A 7333-nucleotide genomic window follows, 5' to 3' on the forward strand; every position below is an offset into this window, starting at 1 on the left:
AACTAATCTGTCAAGGACGTAGAAAATATTTCAACTTTCCTGGGCAGGATGGATGTCACAACGCCTCTGCGTGTTTAAACACGAGTGCTGCATTGCGGCTTTTGCTATTAAAAAGACGCCGAATGCAACTGAATGACCTGTATCTGTCTCGCAAAGAGCGTGGCGAGTACTGTACACTTTTACCTCACTTACTGAAAAGATTTACGAATACATGTGATGAAGAGATGAAACGTCCTATTACACACTCGAGATGAATCGTGGAGTCGTTGAAAAACAAGATCACAAACACTCTTCACAACCTCAAATAAATTCAGCAATGCAGAAACACGTCAGCTAAACTTCAATGTCTGTCATTCACACACACACACACACAAATTTTAGAATAACATACTTTGAACACCTAAAGCACTGAAAAGTGGAAACACTCACACTACATTTGCAAATCACCTCATACAACAGGGTCACCCCTCCCCCGCCACCCTATTGGCATAAAAACACTAGTAAGCAGTAGCCATAATTATTGTACAGCTAACGCCCACCTACCTCAAATCAAAAAAGATCCACTAAATTAACTTAAACCATAAAACACACCATCCTTTTCACTTCCACAAATCACTTTTTGAGATTATAATTAAAATTGCCGATAAAAATTTTGCGTACTTATGGTTCCTAATAAGGCTATCACTTCAGTATACGGATTCCGAGACTATAGTCCGATTATAATATTTTTCATCCTCAGGATGCCGGAAACTCATTTATTCTTAGACTAAACTTGTTAAGTTTCTCACAGTCCGTATTTCGCGTGTGAGAAAGTCGGCCGATTCAACCCAAGAAAACAAAGTGATTTCAATTTCACCGATTGCCATCCGAAAAGTGTACGTTCAGGGAGGTCGGGTGCAGTGCGACCATGCCCGTATTGATGGAATAGTTTGGAAGAATCGTCCGTCTTCGCCCGGCGTCGGTCGTTGGCGGAATCCATCGGTGTCGGTGCGAATGTGATCGCAGCATTAATCAATTGAGAGAAACCATAACCTAAATTTAAATGGTCGGACGGAGAACTGAACCCCATTCCTCCCGAATTTCGGTTCACGGCCACTGCGGCAAGTTGCTCGGTGTAAATTCTACTGCAACCACAACGCGTCTTTTCTTATTCTTCCGCTCAGCGTGGAACTTATTAGACTCGCTCACAGTTCTTCGCTTCTTGAGTCTTGATGCTTACGTGAACTACCTTGATCGTCCTCTCTGTATTCCTTCGTCATTCCCTCTAGTTAGTTAATTACTTTAATGTTCCATGGAACATTTTGCACGATAAATCGTCATGATGTGGAACGCGTCATTTTACATTCATATTGCAAACTAATTTGTACATCTATTTGCACTCTAAACATCACCCTATTATTATTATTATTATCAATATTATTTTTTTCCGAAATGAAAACAAAGTATATAGATTGAGTTAGCCATTTCTACCCACCATCATTTACACATTACAAACACAGAAATTTTTGTTGCAGCGCTGTGCACCCATTTCTGTGATAAAGACAACCTTAATATTGAGTAATGAATGACATTTTTTCTTCTAGTATTGTAATTATGTACCCCATTGTTCCTTTTGAACTGTAGTGGATTATTTACAACAAACTTCATGAGGGAATAAATATACTGTGAAGCCGTGATCAGAATGCTCAACTCCCTTAAACAGCTGTCTACAAGATGATCGCGGGTGAGCAAAAAAAATGGTTCAAATGGCTCTGAGCACTATGGGACTTAACATCTGAGGTCATCAGTCCCCTAGAACTTAGAACTACTTAAACCTAACTAACCTAAGGACATCACACACATCCATGCCCGAGGCAGGATTCGAACCTGCGACCGTAGCAGTCGCGCGGTTCCGGACTACAGCGCCTAGAACCGCATGGCCACCACGGCCGGCGCGGGTGAGCACCACATGTTATTCTTACAGCACGATTTTGGGCAATAAAGTAGTGATGAATGGTGTAGTGGGGCCCAAACATATTCCTCCTCCTTACAGTAATTCTTTCTTGTAGGCTCCTTTCTCTCTCCTGTTCTTCTCAGTACTCCTTCGCTGGAGACTGTGCAAACCTGGAAATCCCTATCGTTACGTTAAACCTTAATTTCCTACCCCTCAAATATGCCCACGAAGTATTTCGTTGACAGTACACTTCTTTTTACCTTTTACAGAGCGGTGAGAAGGGTCTTGAGGCCGATAAGTGCTGCTGTATGCTTACAAGCTCTGGCACTGAGAAGAATGGACCGAGTGGAATGCGAATTCCACACAAATACGTGGCATTGCTTAAAATTCCGGTCCCGTGCCTCAAGTGAATTCCGCAGCTCTACGGTCCGTGACCGTGAATGCTGCTCGCAAGCGTATGAGTCACGGTTTCCTGTGGTTTCCTTATTGCACGTAAAGCGAATGGTGATACGACTCTTTAAACGAAAATACAATCGCTTGTCTGCCCCGACCCCGACTCCCTACCTATCCTACACAAGAAAAAAAATTTCTATTTCCATTTGTCACGTAGCAAATTGTTCAACTGTGCTCTTAAATCCGAAGACTGGTTTCCTGCATCTCTCCACGCTAGCCTATCACGTGCAAGTCTCTCCATCCTGCATAACTACTGCAGCCTACACCCACTTGAACCTGAACCTTATTGCTGTAGGCGGGCCTTTGCCTAACTCTACAACCCCCCTCCCCCCCCCCCGACAAACACAAACACACATACACACACACACACACACACACACACACACACACACACCACCACCACCACCACCATCACCATTACCTAAGTAATTATTCCTCGATACCTCTGAATATATTCGATCACACTATTTTTTTTTTTTTCTTTTCTTTGCCGGCTCGTGCGATAAAGCTCTTTCTTCTCAGTTCGGTGCACTACTCCTTCATTAGTTATTCGATATCCTCGTCGAATCTTCACCCTTCTTTTGTAACAGGACCACCCGACATTACGGGCCATGAGAGTTTACAATTTCATCATGACTGTACTCTACGTGATGATGCTATACATGGATATATATTTTATTTACTTACTCCGTTAACATCACGAAGACATATGGTTACTAATCTTCCAGGCCATGTACATTACGATTACTGCTTGTAATACTTGATAGCCTACTGTTAAGTAGGTTTTTGTCCTAAGTATGTACATGTTCTCTCTTTGGATCAGTCTGAAGATGATCATAATGACTGGAAGCGGCAATTGAATAAACCAATATTTGCTGTCAGAGACTGTTGTGGTACTTACAAAATTTCACGTCAAGTACTACGTTAACAAGAGACAGCCATAGGTTCTCGAGTATTTCTAGGGGGAGTCAGAAGCAGAAACGGACGTACACTGTGGCGCTCACCCCAGCCCCGCCAGTTACCATGGCGGGCAGCTGCTGGACGGTGAGCCAAGAGAAAGAAGCAGAGACGAAACAGGCGACGCCTCGGAGTATTCTCCGTCTCTCATCGCGCAGAACGACTCACCCGCTCGCCTTCTTATTGGACATTACTTAAACCAGAGGAAGAGACGAAGTGTTTTACAGGCCACGACGATAGTGACGTAAATACACTGCACATGTGGAGCAAGCCATCAGCTTTACTGTGTACACTCACGAACAAATGCACCGGGCTTTTATTTTTTGTCTGGGACATCGTTAGAGAATTGAGTTAAAAATAGTTCTCACTGTACCACTTCTGGCCTAGGTTTTCTGGAGGTTTCCGCTGTCTGTAGGGCCAATGCTAGAACTGGGTATCCCCTCCTATAGATTAGCAATTAGTACTCCTTTTGCCCGACTACCTGCTTGCCTGGTTTGTGACTGTAAATGTCCTCGCTTTCCAGTAGGACAATGCTCGATCTCTGCGCTCTCCCTTAGGTGTAGGGAATGAAGAGTATTAAAGTAATGTTCTAGTGTACTTGGTGAAACCGCTTCATGCGTTATATCTGCCTTCGACCTAAGTGTTGGATTCAACATCACATTACTTTACTAGAGAGGTATTTCAGATTTACAGGATGTTTTACGCCCATGCTTCATCCGAGCTTACTTAGATACGAGCGGAAATAAAGGGTGTTTCCGTAAGAACGTGCAAAAATTTAGCAGGACATACAGGACGCTCCACTGAACAGTTTGAGGTAGGGAACCTGAGGTCGGAGAAGCCAGAAGAAGGAGATAATAGGAGTAAAATCACATTATTGTGTACTTTATTTACGTTAATTACAGTTAACTGCAAATACCACCGTTGAAACAATGAACGTACTATCTGTACTGTATCCTACAAAATGTGCTGAAACTGACTGCCATCAACCTCACTGCTAACATGATATCGGCGAACATCTTCAAAATCTGGTGTGCGAGTCCTCATTTTGTCAGGTTTCTAGTTTCTTCTTTCCAATGAACCAGTCTCCCGCATTCGCCAATCGCGATTCGTCGCGACGGATGGTGCCTGTTAGGAAATATTTTCCTGTACAGCCTATGCGCAGCGAGAGCATTGCAACGTACTCCACCATACACAAGGTACATGTCAGTGAGTTCTGCGAAACTGTACTAGTACTGCTCCATCGTATTGTACTGTACGTCTCTGAATAGCGCTGAGTAATGAATGGGTCTGTCGTTGATTCATAGCACATTCTGTCATAGGACAACGTAAATACGATACAGCAGAGCCGCCTTATGGACAAGTGAAGTAAACAAAATCTTCCATCATGACTTCCTAGTAATCAGGCTTTCCTCCTTGGTGCCTTGCAGGAAATAAAGAATGTACAAGGTGACACGCGGGAGACGGACGGTTTTTAATGAAATAATACTGAGCCAGCTTTAAAATTGATGCATGTTTATTTACACAAAATCAAAGCTCATTATTTACCATTTTAGTTAACAAAGTTATTTGTGAAAAATAATGTCGTCAAGGTGATGTCCACCATTTCGAATGCAGGACTCAAGTCTCTTCTCAAAATCCTCCATCACACGGACTAACATCTCTGCAGGGATGATAGCAAATTCTTGAACGATTGCATTCTTCAACTCTTCCAAATTTCGTGGTTTGTCGTTATAGAGACAGTTCTTAAGGTACCCCCACAGAAAAAAGTCACATATAGACAAGTCGGGAGACCTGGGAGGCCAAGGAACATTGATAAAACGTGAGATAATCCGGCCAGGAAACATGCGTCTAAGAACTGTCATTGAAGTGTTTGCGGTGTGCGATGTTGCCCCATCCCGCGGGAACCAAACGCGCTTTAAAGGGATTCGTCGTCTTCTTAGTTACGGTTTCAAGAATGTTTCAGGGATACGAATGTAACGAACCGAAGTAACAGTAACTATGGCCCCGTTCTCTTAAAAAAATAAAATAAAATAAAATATGGTCCAATAATGCCAACAGAGCGAAGAACACACCAGACTGTTACTTTTTCTGAGTGTAGAGGACGCTGGTGGATAATGTGTGGATGCTCTGGAGCCCAGTGCTTATTCATGGTCCCGTTTAAATGAAAATGAGCTTCATCGCTCATCAATAAAATTTCATTTTCATTCGATCCCAAAATTACTTGCGTTCTGCAAGCGAAATCTTCTCGTACAGCAAAATCAGTTTCCTTAAGTTGTTGGACGAAGTTGTTGGACAATGAGCATTTTGTAGGGATGAACTTTTAATTCTTTATGCAAAATTCGTCTAACCGATTCACGACTGATTCGTAACTCACTAGCATGACGTCTAGCTGAGCGTCCTGGGCTTCTGACTGCCGCTTGCCTTACCCTTTCAACATTTTCTGGTGTCGTTACTCTGCATCTCTGGTCAGTCTGCTTCTTATCCAGTATGTTTCCAGTTGGTCTGAAGTTTTCCACCCATCTGAGGATTGTGTCACGGCTCGGAACAGCTCCATGAGAGCGACATTAAACCGCACACGAAACAATCGCTGCATAGCAATAATAGACTCATCACTTTTCACGAAACTGTCATAGACAAATACTCGACGTTGCAAGTCCCACTGCTCCATATTGACTGAGTAAATGAAATGGCGCCTTGTGTGTATCAGAACTATCCCCACAGCGACCACCTCCCACAACTGCGCCCTCAGTACTACCGTCCGTCTCCCGTGTGTCACCCTTTACATGTAAGTAAACAGCACAGCACGTGTAGACCTGTACACATGTCAGCTGGAAAACAGTAATGCTAGACAATATCTCCTTAAGCTGGCGTGTTCGATCCAGGTTCCCTACCTCAAACTATTCAGTGGAGCATCCTCTACGCCCCGTCACGTTTTTGCACGCTCTTACGGAAACACCCCGTATTGTTTAATGTGGACCACGTACCACAGTACAGCTTGACATTTCGGGTGAATGTTGTCAGTTGCCCTGTTAACGGGTCACGTCCCTTCCCCCTTTCACCGGCTTAAAATAAAGTAACCGAATTCGTCTGGCACGATTCCTCGAAGACCCTTAAGAGGGATGTTCAGCCGGCTGTCTGCAAGCTCTTTCAATTGAATGCCACTTCGGCGTTTTGTAATCCCGCCGGGGAAAGGCGTCCTATAGCTTAACGTGGTATCCAACCATGTGCCGTTCCTGCAGTATCTTCACATCACTGAGAGGCGAAGGGGGCGCGAAAAACTCAAGTCTCGGGATTCTATCAGGCGACTTTATGGTCACCAGGATACGCCACCCTACGGTTCCTTTCCTGCGACACTCGCTGAGCGGGTTCACATTGGTTTTCATCTCAACTATCTACATCTACATCCACACTCCGCAAGCCATCTGACGGTGTGTGGCGGAGGGTACCTTGAGTACCTCTATCGGTTCTCCCTTCTATTCCAGTCTCGTATTGTTCGTGGAAAGAAGGATTGTCGGTATGCCTCTGTGTGGGCTCTAATCTCTCTGATTTTATCCTCATGGTCTCTTCGCGAGATATACGTAGGAGGGAGCAATATACTGCTTGACTCTTCGGTGAAGGTATGTTCTCGAAACTTTGACAAAAGCCCGTACCGAGCTACTGAGCGTCTCTCCTGTAGAGTCTTCCACTGGAGTTTATCTATCATCTCCGCAACGCTTTCGCGATTACTAAATGAACCTGTAACGAAGCGCGCTGCTCTCCGTTGGATCTTCTCTATCTCTTTTATCAACCCTATCTGGTACAGATCCCACACTGCTGGGCAGTATTCAAGCAGTGGGAGAACAAGCGTACTGTAACCTACTTGCTTTGTTTTCGGATTGCATTTCCTTAGGATTCTTCCAATGAATCTCAGTCTGGCATCTGCTTTACCGACGATTAATTTTATATGGTCATTCCATTTTAAATTACTCCTAATGCGTACTCCCAGATAAT

Source organism: Schistocerca piceifrons, chromosome 2 (genome assembly GCF_021461385.2).
Source record: "Schistocerca piceifrons isolate TAMUIC-IGC-003096 chromosome 2, iqSchPice1.1, whole genome shotgun sequence".
Classification (NCBI taxonomy): domain Eukaryota; kingdom Metazoa; phylum Arthropoda; class Insecta; order Orthoptera; family Acrididae; genus Schistocerca; species Schistocerca piceifrons.